This window comes from Triturus cristatus, chromosome 8 (assembly GCF_964204655.1).
Source record: "Triturus cristatus chromosome 8, aTriCri1.1, whole genome shotgun sequence".
NCBI classification, from domain to species: domain Eukaryota; kingdom Metazoa; phylum Chordata; class Amphibia; order Caudata; family Salamandridae; genus Triturus; species Triturus cristatus.
In genome coordinates this window covers 474,390,455-474,405,825 of record NC_140591.1, presented here as the reverse complement: position 1 = coordinate 474,405,825, position 15,371 = coordinate 474,390,455, and positions in this window count along the sequence as shown.

Here is a 15,371-nt window from a genome sequence, read left to right as displayed (position 1 = left end):
AAAACGACTATTTTCCCGCTATCGCAGGAATTTTTATCGCCTTGGAGATATGCGTTGCTAAGAACGCGATATCTCTGTGATAAAAACATGCGATGGCCGGCGTTAAAAAAATTAGCACTAAGCGCGCTTTGTGATAGTTATAGAAAAGTGTTGCTAATATGCCCCATCGTCTTTAAGAGAGGAGATGCAGTTCTCTTATGACAAATACAAAAAAGAAAATCTGATACTCCTTTTGATGCAGAACCATACCAAGTGGTTTCTACTAAGGGACACAGGGGGACTGCCCAGCTCCCTGGGAAGTCTATTACTTGAGATTCTTCTCATTTCAGGCACTTGACCAATCGTTTATCAGAACTAATAATTGAAAGAGAGACTGGGTCTGAAACATCAGAAACTGCTGTTGCTTCCACACCATTGACGCAGATCCTGGACATCGGTGACAACACATCCCAATTTCCCAGACCAGGGTCAGGTCAAACAATTAAAGTGCCAAGAAGATTCATTGAAGAGATTTGATGTATATGTCTATCTAAAATTAATATTTTGTTTAAAAAAGTATAATTTTTTATTTAACAGAGGGGGCTATGTAGTGTCTTGCGAATTAGAAATGATGAAACCCTTTTGGCTCCACATGGACACCATAGAGCTGTGACGTAAGTGTTAGAGCAAAACGCACTGAAGGCTGTTTTGGAATGTTGAGTTTGATGTTACACGCAGAAGAATAAACATGTATATTACTAAGCTCTGTGTGTAGCACAGTCCTTTGCGCGTACCCAGGCTGGGGAGGATGCTACAGCTGGCACAGAATGGAAAAGTGAAGTCATAACTATCTTCCTTCCTCTCGCACTTGTTTGTTCTCATTTAGTGTTTTATTCATGTAGTTGGTGGATTGCAGTCAATCTTACCGAACAGACTGCTTCCCTTGTTTTACCTAAGTCCAGAATTTATGCTGCTGATCAACTTTTGGTCCTGCTTTTAAATCCAGGCATGTACTCATTTGCACTCAATTATCGAGAAAGGCACCTGTTTACTCATGCACCCAAACACTAACTTGTCCATTCATGAGCTCAGTCACTCAAGCATCCAGGTGCTCATCTACTCTATATTTTAATCAACCCATTGACCCATTCTACTGTTGCCTATCTCCACAATCTCTCACACAACTATACTCAATCAGTGAAGGAATAATTTCAGTTATGAAAAAAAAGCCAGACTTATTGACTTTGTTTATGTTTGTTAATATTTTAGTCTAGCCATTACACCAACTTTACATACTTTACATCTTAGTGGGGCATTTTACTAAATGGATGATGCCTGTGAAGGGGTAGCTTTGTGTGCAGAGACAGTACCTCCCCAGGGAATCATTAGCTCCCAGTGTACGCTACCTGGCCGTGGGCCAAGAACAAAGAGCAGTATTTACTCATTTTGCCCACTGGGCATGTCCCCGGTGGGCTGGAATCTTTGGAGAATAATTTTTAGGTCAGGGGCCGCTCCTAGTGTCTCTGTCACTTTCTCCAGCTTCCCTGAGTAAATACAACAGGTACAGGGGGGCTTCAAGAGAGGAAAGAGAGACGAGAAAGTTGAGAGACCAAGGAGGAAATGGGTGGTTTGAACGTTTTTGCCAATGCTGCCTTTGGCTGCCAGTCCGACCTTGTTATTTACCAAGGAACCACATGAGTAGAGAGATATCTTTCGTGATAGTGCAGAGAGCTGTGCTCCTACTGATTTAAAATTGTAAAGCGCAGCAATTACCAAAAGGCCTCAAGGCACTGTAGATCACCGTCCAGAAAAACCAGCTGATAGTCCAAAAAAAGAAGATGACTACAAGGAGAATAACCATGTCTTAAGAGCCTTCCTGAAGGGCAGGAGATGAGGAATGGCCCTTATGTTTAGTGGAAGGGTATTCCAGAGTTTGCTAGCTGGGAGATACCAGACAAACATGGTTTTCAATCTTGCAGGGTATGGAAGGTGAAGGGCCTTGTGGACCATGCAGAGAGATTTAAATCTAATGCGTTTGTTAATTGTGAGCCGGTGTAAGGACTCCAGTCCCTTTGCAGCGGACTGCCCCCTAGGTATGCCCAGAACCAGTCTCACCAGGAGTCTGGGCTGCATGTTCTTATTTGAGTCCAGATACAGTGAGTTGCAATAATCAAGTCTGGACATTACCAGGGCAAGAGCAACCCGCTTGTGAGCAGACTGTCGAATGAATAGGAAGATTTTCTTGAGCATCCTTATAATCCAGGTGCAGGTTGTTGTGGTACGATTTATTTGGGCATTAAAATTAAGTTCTGTGTCCATCAATATTCCAAGGTTCTTGGCCTTTTTTCCCGGGATAGGACAGGTTTCCAAGGAGTGTGGCCAACAGTTGCTGTTTCAGCTTGATATCCCTGGGTCGAAGATCATTACTTCAGTCTTGTCCCCATTAAGTTTCAGAAAATTACATGACATCCATTCTGCCACTTTGGTCATGCAGCTAGAAGCGTTCTCTACTATTGAGCATGACTTTTTGGGGATTGACACCATGATCTGAGTGTCATCTGCATATGACACTGCCTCCATTCCGAAAGAGTGGATTATTGCCGCTAAGGGTGCTACGTAGAGATTAAAGAGCGTAGGGCACACCTGCGGTACACCACAGGGCAAGGAGAAAACCTCTGAGTAGAAACGCTGTAGCTTCATCCTTTGGGTTCTATCCTTAAGGAAAGAGGGCAGGAGAGCTAACGCTTGATAGGAAATGCCAAGGCCTTGGAGCCTATTCAGCAGCAGAGTCGGGGAAATGGTATCATATGCTGCTGATAGGTCCAGGAGTATCAGCACTACCCCTTGTCCTTCGTCAACTAGACGCCTAATACAGTCCGTGGCTGAGATTAGAGCAGTCTCTGGTTTCAGGAAACCTCATGGGACAAACTGGGAGTTATCGAACCAGTTTTGTGTTTCCGCAGTTTGAATCAAGTGGGCATTAAGGTGCATTTCCAGGATCTTTGCTGGGACAGGAAGCAGGGAGATTGGGTGGTAGTTCTTACAGACCGTAATATCCAGATTCGTTGTTTTTTAAAAAGAGGCCTGATGATAGCTTGTTTCCAGCTATGAGGGTTGTTTGAGCACCCTGGGGCAGATTTATGAGACTCGTGCGCCACATTTGCGCCGCCGTTGCGTCACTTCTGTGACGCTGCGGCGGCGTAAACCATGCACCCTATTTACAACGTGACGCATCTAGGGAGATGCGTCACGTAAAGCCCTGCGCCACATGAAACCTGCGTCAGGTTTCATGTGGGCGTTTTGGGGTAGGGGGGCGTTCCGTCGCAGGAACGCCTCGGAAAAGTGCTACAAGATTTCACGTAGTCACTAAGTGACTGAGATTTCACTTAGTCACTTTACCGACGCCGCTGCGTCAAAACCTTGTGCCTGCTTGAAGCAGGCGTAAGGCGTGACGCACCATGTTGAGGATAGGCCCGGTTGGAACAGTGCTGGAGTTGCGTCGCGCCCGCCGCACAACTCCAGCACTGCGCCAACCTTACGCCGGCAGATGCGACACGCATCTGTTTATCCTTGCGCCATGATGCTCCGCATTGTAAATGTAGCGCATCTGTGGTGGCGCAAGGGTAAACTTGTGTCACACATCTTTCCAGGCGAATCCCTGCTGATTTGCAGGGATGCGCCAGGAAACGTAAATCTGGAAGGAAGCGTCTTTTATGAGCAATTGTCTTCAAGGGGGCAAGTTTATTGACTGCAGTCTCCAGCCATGCAGCAAAGGCCTCAGCCCCACTCTCAGGGTCATTTGGATTACACAGGGTATACTGTTTAATGTTCTAGCTAGAGTCTCGGCCGAGACTCCTTTCCAGTTTCTGGATTTAGCCACGGGGTGAGGAATTCTGTTCTTTCTGGTTGCCGGGAGGGGGACAAACTCGAAGGCAACTGCGCTGTGATCTGACCAACAGATAGGGATGATTTTTTGATAAACTACTCTGGCATCATTAGTAAAAACCCCATCCAAAGTGTGGCCCTCCTTATGTGTGGGGGCTAAGACTAATTTGGACAGTCCAAAATTAGCCAGGGTTTCTAGAAGGGTGCTTGTATCTTGGTTGTTCGTCTCTTCTAACTGAAAGTTAAAATCATCTTGGATGGTAATCTAGCTCTCCGCTAGAAAAGGTTCTAGCAGGCGTTTAAGTTCAATGTGAAACGGAGGTCTGGGGCCTGGGGGTCTATAGATCAGCAGCCCACCAAACGAACATGTGGCTGAGGTAAAATGTTTGAAATGGAGGACTTCGCAAGTTTGTAGGTTGAAGTCTGATTCTATCAAACACTTGAAATGAGATTTAAAGACAACGGCCAGGCCTATGCCGTACATCCCACCCTGTCTACTCACTGAATAGAGTAATTATTCGGGATTGCATCTGCTAAATCCGGCCCTGTTATACTGTTGGCCCAGGTTTCAGTAATAAGGACCCAATCAGGTTCCAAGTTTGCTAAAAAAAAATAGCAAACTCCAACTTATGTTTAATGAGGGAGCGGGCGTTTAAAAGAAAACCACTATATCTCACTCCTTCAGGGCAGGAGTTACCAAGGTTATTAGAGGGTTTATTGAGCCTGCGCGGCCTGGTGTTTGGAGATAAGGGCACACTGTAGCCACAGGAGGCGCATACCTGTTGATGCTGCTCAAAGAGGTTATCAGTGGGGATGGTAGCGTGGGGGCAGTGTTTCACACTTTCGCTGATCTTTAGCGGGTTTCTCTAGAGTAGCTAGAGCGAACTGCCTGTTCCCTAACATGAGTTCCTGGGACGGGCTTGCCTTTGGCGCACCAGCGGCACGTCCCCTGCGCGTCCGCGTACCCATGGGGTTGAAGTAGGAGTGTCTTGAGAGACACTAGACCGCTAATTGCAGGTGTTTCCCTCCCCTCTCCGAGACCGGAAGTGTCTCGAGTATCCTGTGTCCCTCTGCATCAGTCGAGCCAAAAAAACTGCTTGTGGCGGACATGGGAGACAGAAGACCCACCCGACCACAAGCAAGACACAGGTGAGTGGGGCGGGCTAAGGGTAGCGCAGAGCAGCTAGTGTTTCCAAGAATTAAAAAAAAAAAAGTTTCTGACTTTAGCGATTAAAACATTAAGAAGATGTGAAGTTAAAAATCTAATCCATCAATAATGTACCAGGCACCTTAATAGCAGCAATAATATTAACCTAGCAGCAGTTCCAAAGTAAAAGTGAAATGCGGTATATTGTGGTGTACCGGGCGGCCCAATCTATTCAGATTAAAAGGGCCAGGAGCTTGCTAGAAGTGCTGGTATGATTACTTTGGTTCTGCATTTGAGAGATGCGACCACAATAGGGAGCCATGGGCAGTGTAATGTTAAGGAGCTTTGGGGCACCGAGCAAGATGTATTTTGGGGCCCCATGTTTGGAACAACCTTGAAGTTTATTACACATTTTCTGCTAATAATTATATCCAGCATGATGCCAAATAGTTCAATTGTACTTAAACTTACCCCCTCCCCCAGCCATGGGCACGTGGTTCCCCTGTCCCTGATCTGTTCTCATTCCCCTCTTCAGAGTTTGGCGATTGGTTGGGGTCCCCCACTTAAGGAGCGCGTGCTGTCACTTGGGATTGCGGGTTGCCTTGCGGGTGTGGTTGTTTTTGTGTTGTTGTGTTTTGACAAAAGGAAACCGTATTGTTGGTTTGGAGTTATGTGGCCAGCACTACTGATATCTCCTGATTTACCCTTTTTGCACCGCCAAGAGATTTTTCTGTATGTATGTCATATGCTACTGCCACTCTAGCGGCCGGCCAGACGGTTGTAGGCCCATACTTGTAACTATTTGAGATTGTAATAAACGGTTTCAAAAAAAAAAAAAAAAAAAAAAAAAAAATTATACTTAAACTTTCAGAAATCGGGTCACACAAAAACTGCTGAAATATGTATTCACTGGTGTCCTGAAAATCCTTAGATTTACACTGGGTAGGGAGAGGAAGAGTGAGAGGTGGAGTTAGGCAGTGAGAGTGGTTAAGGTAAAGGCCTAGATGTGAGATAAAAGAGAGAGAAAGATCACTTTCCCAGGAGGCCCCTGGGAGGAGAGGGCGCTGGACAGTGGCGGCTCGCATAGGGTGTGCTGCGGGGCGGTGGGGCAGAGTGGGGCGGGGGGGGGGTAGCAAACACAGACATACGACGGAACGGAGTAAAAGTAATTAATACGTTCCTCCGTTCTGTCTACCCCCCCCCCACCCTGCCCCTCCTCCACCCCACCGCCCCGCAGCACGCCCTATGCGAGCCGCCACTGGTGCTGGACAATTGCCCACTTTGCTCATGCCTTAAAACGTCTCTGGCCATGGTCTGGAGAGCGGAATATCACCTGCTTGGTGAATGGGCATGTCCTAGGTGTATCATGTACTGTAAATCGTACTGTTTTCTGTGATTTGTAGTGTGGCCAGTGCTTAATTTGAGAGGCTGGGGCCACCAGTACTCGGTTTTGTGGGACCAGCACTTATTTTTCCTCATCAATCGTTTACTGAGAGCAAGAAAGGGAAAACACAGAAAGCAGAATGATGAAGGAAGAAAAAGACAGATAAACTGCCATAAAAGGAGAATGTAGGAACCTGCAGGAGTGGGATAAAGGTGCAGGGTGTGTCTTGTAGTGGTTTAAAGAAATATGAGGTGGATTCAAGACTACCTGTCTTGATGTTCGCCGCGCTGACATATAATAGTGCGGACTAGGGGCTTCCGAACAGAGTTTCAGGCCCTGGCACTCTTTCTTTTACAAACTTAAGCACAGAGCATTAAAAGACCATTTTGTCTGTGTCAGCGCGAGTGACACGTCTTGTGTGAAGATCTGCTGTTATTTGAAAACCTAGAACCCTGCTTTGATATCATTTGTGCATGCCAAATGCATGTCTGTATGCAGTGAGTGTGTAATACCTGTATGGTAGCAGAACTCTGTGTGTGAATCTGAATAGTGCAGCTCGTGAGATCCAGTTTGGATGCCAGTGTTTGAGCATATTAAAAGATGAGCGGCAGTGTATTGCCTGCCTTCCTGTGGCTGCTGAGTGGAGATAAAGGCGCTGAAGTGAGGAGACTACCTTTGGATATTAGGAATTGCTTAGCAAGAAACTACTGACTAGTTGTTTCTTAGTATGCTAGGAGTGAGGGGTGGGGCTGCAGTTTCTGTTCAAATTGAGGAAGTTTCTAGGCCAGACCTTCCCTTGGTCTGTTTGTAATTACTCCTTTAGGAAGGATGTCCACATGCAGCTGCAGAGATCACACACTGCTGTACTCATGGTTTGGGTACTCCTGTTTGGAGCCTGCCTCAGTGCTACCTGCTGTGATAAGTATCACTTTACACAAAGGCTGTGTCCAGAGAGCAGCCCAAGAAAGACACGTGAAAGAGACTGCCACAAACTGGTTCCTAAGTTTGAGACATTTGATCCGTATTGCCTGTTGGGAAAATGTGTATGAAAGTGGGACTCAAATCAGCTGACTGTTTCAGACACAAGTTCTTCTTAACCGAGAAAGGGAGTGCTTTGCAGAGTACTCTAGTGCTGCGGTGCAATCAGGGATGGGATTTGCCTGATGGCCAGTCTCCTTGAGGTATGGGGACATTACCTGAAGTCTGCACTTTTTGTTGAAGGATCTAAGAGTCTGTCTAGTGTCTAGAACGGTGTCTGCTAAGAGAGGAAAGGAGTGTGCCTAGCCCTGCAAGATGACAGACTGTTCATGAGAGGAAGCCCAGTTTGTTCTTGCCAAGAGGAACACCCAGGGAAAGCCGACTGCATTAAAACCAAAAACGACACATGACATACGTTGGCCTCTTAGTCGTTCAGCATGGTTCCTGATAAGAACTGCCACAAAGACTTCACCAAAACAAGTGTGACTGTATCTGCTGGTCAAGAGCTGGTGCTGCTGAGCCAGAAGGATGGAAAAAGCATTGCTGCTAAGTGGAGCATTTTCGGCCCAGAAAGCCATATCTAGACGACATTGCTTATTGGAACCCTGGGAGACTGCAACTGCTGAAGAAGCTATACTGTATTATCCAGACCTGCTGTGCTGTAATCGGCCACAGATGCTGGTGCCAAAGAGAGGCTGCTATGAGGATGGAAAGCATGGGTTATGCCCATCACATCACCCAATAGGCGAGACCCTCTCACAGATACCCTGAGGCGTTTCCTGCAACCGGAGCAAAGGGCTGAGTTGAGCTCCGAGGAGATCTGCACAAAGTTAACCTAGGGTAAGAAATACTGAACTGAGTAACACATCTAAACATTTGGAGGTAACAGTGACATAATATATACCAGTGCCTAATTCATGGTTCTGACACAGAATACTGGGGACTGTAGCTGTTAAGGTCACTCTGGTGGTGAGGGAGTACCGGAGCTATTAGGATCTCTCTGGTGGTGAGGGAATATTGGAACTGGGAGGTGTTGCGATTACTTGGATTGCAACCAGGGGATAACCCAGTATTCACTAAACTAGTTGGACTATGTAGTATTTAGTTCCAACATGCGCTTTAAAAACTTGGGCCTCATTCATGAAAATTGTTGCATCGCTGCAAAAACAGCGATGCAACACTTTTTAGTGCGCCCTCCTTGCGACACCATGGATGTGCCGTATTTACTGTACAGCGCTCCATGTCACAAGGATTTACAGATACGTCAGGCCTACTGACGTATCTGCAGGCGCAAAAGTGGCGCATTGCTGGGGTGTGTCTGAAAACAGACACAACTCCAGCAATGTTTCCCTTCACATGGGGCAAGTCCCATGTGAAATGGTCTGTGTCAATCTTATGCATCCTTTGAGGCAGGCGTAAGAATTTGACGCAGTGGCATCCTAGAGGTGTTGCAGTGAAATCTCATAGATTTCACTGCGCCACTTCTACAACCCTTTTTTTTGCGAGGGAACGCCCACCCTGCATACATTACACCTGACGTAGGTATAACGTAACGCGGGGCTGTACCAAGTAACGCATCTGCTTAGATCTGTCACTTTGTAAATATGGCGCAACGTGGTGCATTTTTTAACGCCACCACAGCATCACAAACGTGACACAACAGGCTCATAAATAAGCCCCCTTGCTTTTACAAAAAGACAACCACTAGGCTGAACAATAGCTTATTGTATCTGTTGGTTAACTGGTAAGTTCTGAGCTCCTGCCGTCACAGTACCTCCCTGAGAAGCCTATGACTACTTCACCTCGCTCCCCTGAAAGTCAAGTGGGGAAAGGGTTGTATTTGGCCCTGTTTGCAGAGCCACAGCAGGATGCACTCTAGGACACCAATGACAAACAACCTCAACCAACACAGGGGCATATTAACGCTGGCCCCATATAGCGGTAGAAATATTATCGCCGGCTATCGCTGAAATATATCGCCATGATAACGCTATATTAACAATACATAGCGCTATGGCGATAATATTTCAGCGATAGCGGTGTTTATCATGGAACATCGCTGGTTTTCCAGTGATGTTCCATGGAAAACAGCGATAACATTGCTGATACGACCCTGTGGTCGTATCAGCATAATCCACCTACCATTATCAGTATGCCTTAGTCTGGAATTTAACAGACGTTAAATTCCAGCGTTAAGGCCGAGGTAGCGCGATTTTTTTTTTATCGCTGCACCTCCTTGTTAATATCGCGAAGCTGCCTTTGCGATATTAACATGTGTTGTTTTCACAGCCACGTTTTCTACATCAAAGAAACACGCGCTAGCGTGTCCATGATGATATTGTGATATAATTATCACCGCTTATCGCCCGAAAACGGACGCTAAAGCGGCGATAATTATATCGCCAGCCCTTGCTAATATGCCCCACAGTTTGGGATCAATAGCTCCTGTCTGCCCTATCGCCCACTGAACGGGGTCTGACACATGGCGTTCAATGAACATTCTGAACATTCGGCTCTGCCATAAATTCCAAACTCTGCCCTGGGATCCTCCCAACAGCGAGAAGGAAAAGAGGAGTACAACGAAAGGCCTCCCTCAAGGGAAGGGGTCACAGTACCAGATCCACAGATTGGAAACAAATGGCCATCGAGAGGAGTCACCTGATCCTGGAAAACAAGGAGAAAATTACTATTTAGATGAAGACGGGTGTCATTTCTTGCTTCAAGAAAAATCTTCAAAAGAATAAACTGCTACCATACAATGCTCAAGCAGCGGAACTTCAGCACATAATCTGGGATTGCCCACATATCCGTCCTTTGTGGAAATACGTGTTGGCACGCTTGGAGTGGCTGGCAGGCTGCTCGGGGGTGGATTCTTGGGAGGCAGCAGCCTTGGGCATCGTTAAGCGAGCCCGGAAATGCAGAGCAGTGGTGACATACCTTGACGTAGCCCATCCTAGCCAGCTGCTCTTTGACCAAGAGGTAGAAACTCCCCCAGCTGCCCTCCCTGGAGGCCTGGGTACAGACGTCATCAAATGGGTATCAGCGGAGGGCACTGCTCTCCATCGTGAGGAAGCCACGAGCCTTAGACGCCACCCTATAGCTCACACATGGGAGGAGTTGCTATCCACCTCACGGACCCACTTGACCTCCCCACATCTGGAACTACTGGCCAGTCCAGCCCCACCTCCTCGAGGGGCACATCCTCCCATTCAGGGCTAGGGCCATTGATTGTTTCCCGACATATGTAGGGTGGGATCGGCCTCCCCCACGAGCTAGATTTGAGCCTTCCCTTTACCCTGCCTCCCTCCACGACCTCACCACTACGATGGCACCCTCCCCTTCAACCACTCTTCTCACCCTTCCCTCTTTTACCCCATCCTTTACACCAAGGCTGAAAGGTGTATGTGACAAATCTCATATTACTACCCTGAGATGATCTCCCAAGAGATCTTAAATCTGACATCTTCAACAGCAATTATGAAATCCTGTCAAGACTTAAATTTTATAAATCCCCATGAGGCTAAAACTAATCTTTATCTGATTGCTTTCACTAAAAAGAAACACATGATCTGTGAAATGTCCAAGTGTAGATAATCACATTTCTCTACAACACAAAGCGAAGTCTGGGGGAGTCTTATTAGACTCAAATTTTATTGATAGCACTACAAGTCCGTCAAGTGGTCAGCTCAGCAGCTACTACATGAACCTCCCCTGCTACATTCAGCTGGAAATCCCTGAAAAATATCAAGGCTCTATACAGAGGCTATTAAAAGCCAAAGAAGTAACTTGGAATATGTCAATGACTCTTCTAAACTCATCCATGGCCAGATAATCTGTCACTTGGGGGGTATATTTACAAGCCCCTATCGCCACAGGAACGTAACTTTTAGTGACGTTCCTGTGGCAATACAGACCGCACTATTTACAAGGCAGTGTTAAGCCACTTAACGCTGCCTTGTAAATAAGGCACCCTTTCACGCTGTTCTTCACGTTCTTCCACAACACCCATTGATTTTGACGTTGCCCCCTATTTACAAGGGTGGCGTAAATAGGAGACAGCCCAAAAATAAAGAGCCAAAAAACCCGGTCTTAACATGGGGAAATGAGGAGAAATGCTTTATTTCTCCTCGTTTTTGCTGTTTCTATGTGTGCTGCATCGTGCAGCACACATAGACACAGCAAATCGCCATTTATGATTGTTTATATGCAGGAAGGGACACCTTCCTATACATAAACAATCATTCCCTCCAACGCCGGCACCCATGCGCTGTGGTGCAAGGTTGCCTGCATTGGTGCTAGGCAGTTGAAATTAGCGCCAGCGCGGGGAGAAACACAGGGCTGCACCATATTGTTGTAAATACAGTACAGCCCTGCTCTTCAGAAGTGGCGGAGCTCAACGTTAAGCCAAGAAGGCTTATGCCGCACTCTGTCACTTCTTTGTAAATATGCCTCTAACAGCCACTCACTCAACACATAAGAGAGGTCCCTCTTATGTGTTGGGTGAGTGGCTGTTAGAGTGATCGAGGGGCTCTGTGAGTTGCTGGATGCCCTTGTGCAGGCATCCTTCTACTGTTGTTGGAGCTGCAATTCTAATTGAGTGACCTGATCCAGTCCTTATATATGGGGATTAACTGTATTGGCTAGCTTTGTCAAGCTCCTAGTTCTTGTCTGGTTTTTTCATTCTGGTGTATTAGCTGGCCTGTGTCCGCAAAGTGGCATAGCAAGCATGCCATAGACCCCAAACTTAGGAAGGAAAATGGCCCTCTTATCTCTGGTTCGGTAGTAAAAAACAGTCACAATTGGAGTACACCGAGCCCCTTAACTCTTGGGCACCGGTGCCACTCCACTTGCTGCCCCAATGATAGCTATAGCCCCGTCTTCGGTTTCTGTGCCGCCCTGTTCAATTGTTCGCCATCTTAATTTTCCACTAAGGGGTATCTGAATAATTATAATCATTGGAAAGACCAAAAGGTCTGGTGTTAGTGTACTAACTTGTAAACGCAACATGAAAGCAACAATGGATAAATAAGCAAAGAGCATGTGTGTGCTGTGTCTCTGCGCAACCTGCCACTTTCTGGGCTTCCTATGCCTGTGCTGTGTTTTTTTTTATATTTCCCAAGCTTGGTGTGCTGCATGGCATTGACACCACAAGCATAGGGAATAAAAACAGCAACACAGCAAGTTTGTATAAATAAAAAAAAAACAGGCACCTGTATTAGCACATTAAAGACAGACCTGTTGGTTTTGCTAGTGCTTGTTTACTTTGTGTTGCCGCTCCCTAAGTGACGTGGCGATGAGCAGACATGCTTGCGTACCTATGGGTTCAAACTGTCACGAACTGGTGACGTTGATCTGAATCTTACCTTGTGTCTCATACAAGAAGTGGTTTTGAAATTTGGGTCAGACTGTTACTGGTTTGAAGTGGCAGTACTGAACACTGAAAGTAAAAGTGCCTGAACTCTCAGCGTCAATGAACTAGATTCCACAGAGAAGCAGAGCAGGTTTTAGGGCAGTGAAAAAATATGGCCATCACCAGAAGGGATAGCGAGATTGTTCCTAACAAGGAATGACGTTCCTAGTAGGAATGGCATAAGAAACAAGCAGCAACATCAACATCAAAAACAAGCATTGGCATAGCCAATATGTCTGGGGCCGTGCGGCGCTGGAGGCGGTGACAGCGGAACTCTCTGGCCCGGCCCTTGGCTGACTTGGAACGCTATGCTGTCCCTAGGGGTCTCGTCTTCAATGTCCAGATCCTTGGTGGGAGGAGGGCTTCCTTTCACTGGTGGTGGATTACCCGATGACTCTTTCCCGATCACCGACGAGTGATGGACTACATGCTCTCTATCATGGGGGTAGACAGGTTTTTTGGGGGAGTTTGTGAGGGGGGGGGAGGGTTGTTAGTGCTCCATGTCCATTTCTCCCTTGAGTTTCCGGGTCCTGCTTGTCTCCGCGCTTTCCTGGTCCGTCTAAGTGCCGACCGTCGAGAGGATGCGCCAGCTGTCCTTCCTCTTCTGCGGGGTTCCCCAGGCACTACTTGTCATGCCCCTCACCACCCTTAGGATTCTGACCCTCAATGTGCGGGGTCTAAACAACCCAGTAAAGCGTAGGGCGGTCTTGTCCTGCCTAGAAAACTCCCAAGCCGATATCTGCCTTCTGCAGGAGACACATCTCCTGGCAAGGGACTGCTAACGCATGAGATCCTGGAAGTTCCCCTACCAGTTCTTCTCTTCCGGGTCTACAAAGACAGCGGGGGTGGCGATTCTGGTGGCTCAGAAGTTTCGGGGTGAGGCCTTACACAAGGTAGCGGAGATTAAGGGACGGTTACTGACATATCGCATTGCACTAGGGGGCCTGACGTTTTCTATTAGCTCTCTGTATGCCCCAACTGAGGGCCCAGAGAGATTCATCCATTCCGCCATCACTGAGGCCACGGCCACACATGATCGCAACATCATCATCGGGGGCGACCTCAACCTGGTTTTTGATAATGTTCAGGACAGATGAGCTCAACACACTCGCCAGGTGGGGGCGCTCTCGGCGGAGGGGCGGGGGCGGCTGCGGGAGCTGGGGATGTGTGACCTTTGGCGTAGCCTTCACCCTAGAGATAGGGAATACTCCTTTTATTCCAATGCACACAAGACTTATGCCAGATTGGACCACTTCTTAGTGACAGGCCCGGTGCGAGGGATCACGACCGCGGTCGACATTGGAGTGGCTTCCTTGTCGGACCATAGCCCGGTGTTGATGGCCCTAACCCTCCCGCCCATGTCCCATCCGGCCAGGGTGTGGCGACTTAGGGACACTCTGTTACACCGCGAAGAGGTTGTTAAACACATCCAACACTCCATTCATGACTATCTTACACACAATGCCAATCAGGACACCGCGCCCGCTACACAGTGGGCGGCAATGAAGGCGGTTATTAGGGGGGAGTTCATTTCGCTCGCGGCGGCAGAAAACAGGGAGCGGGGGGTAAGAGAGAGGCACTCACTCAGCAGGTCCGTGAGTTGGAGCGGGTGCACCAGCGGACGGGAGCGCCTAGAGTGTGGCGGCAACTAAAAGCGGCCCGGCAACAGTTGGCGGCGCTCGACCAGGATCGGGCAGAATATGCAGCATTGAGACTACAACATGCTTATTACACGGGGGGAGACAGGTGTGGACGCCTCTTAGCGAACAAATTGAGAGAGGTCCGCCAACGTCAGGGAGTCAAGGCGATCTTGCGGGAGGATGGCACGTCAGTTTCGGATGACGGGGGCATATCGGAGACATTCCGGGAGTATTACGCCACGCTGTATGATGGGGCATCTCTGGAGCGTTCAGAGGGGGCAGCGTTTCTAGATTCGGTCGCTTTGCCTGTCCTGCCGGCGGCACAAGCCGAATACCTCGACCGGGCTATTCATGTGGAGGAGGTAGTGACCGCCATATCTCGTCTCAAGTTGGGGAAGGCCCCTGGGCCGGACGGTTTTTCCGCTGTCTTTCACAAAAAATTCTGCTCAGTGTTGACCCCGATTCTCGCGCGGTTGTTTAACACCTTTGCAGTTGCGGGAGCAATCCCGAGTGACCTATTGGAAGCCTCCATTACGGCCATTCCCAAGCCGGGGAAAGATAGTTCCCGTTGTGGCGCTTACCGCCCCATATCTCTCCTCAATGTAGATTTTAAATTGTACACGGGAATATTGGCGGCTCATCTCGGCCCCCACATGCCCTACCTCATTGATCCAGACCAGGCGGGCTTTATCTCCGGGCGCCAAACGTCGGATAATATGAAACGGATACTACATCTTATTGAGAAAGCCACACGGATTCCGGGGGAATACATGATGTTGGCCATCGATGCCGAGAAGGCGTTTGACCGAGTACACTAGCCCTTCTTGGAGCAGGTGTTGGAGAGGGCGGGGTTAGGAGAACGCTTCCGCAACTTTATACTTAATTGTTAACGGTTTCCTATAGCTACGGTCCGGGTGAATGGTCACACCTCCTCCCGCTTCCGTATTG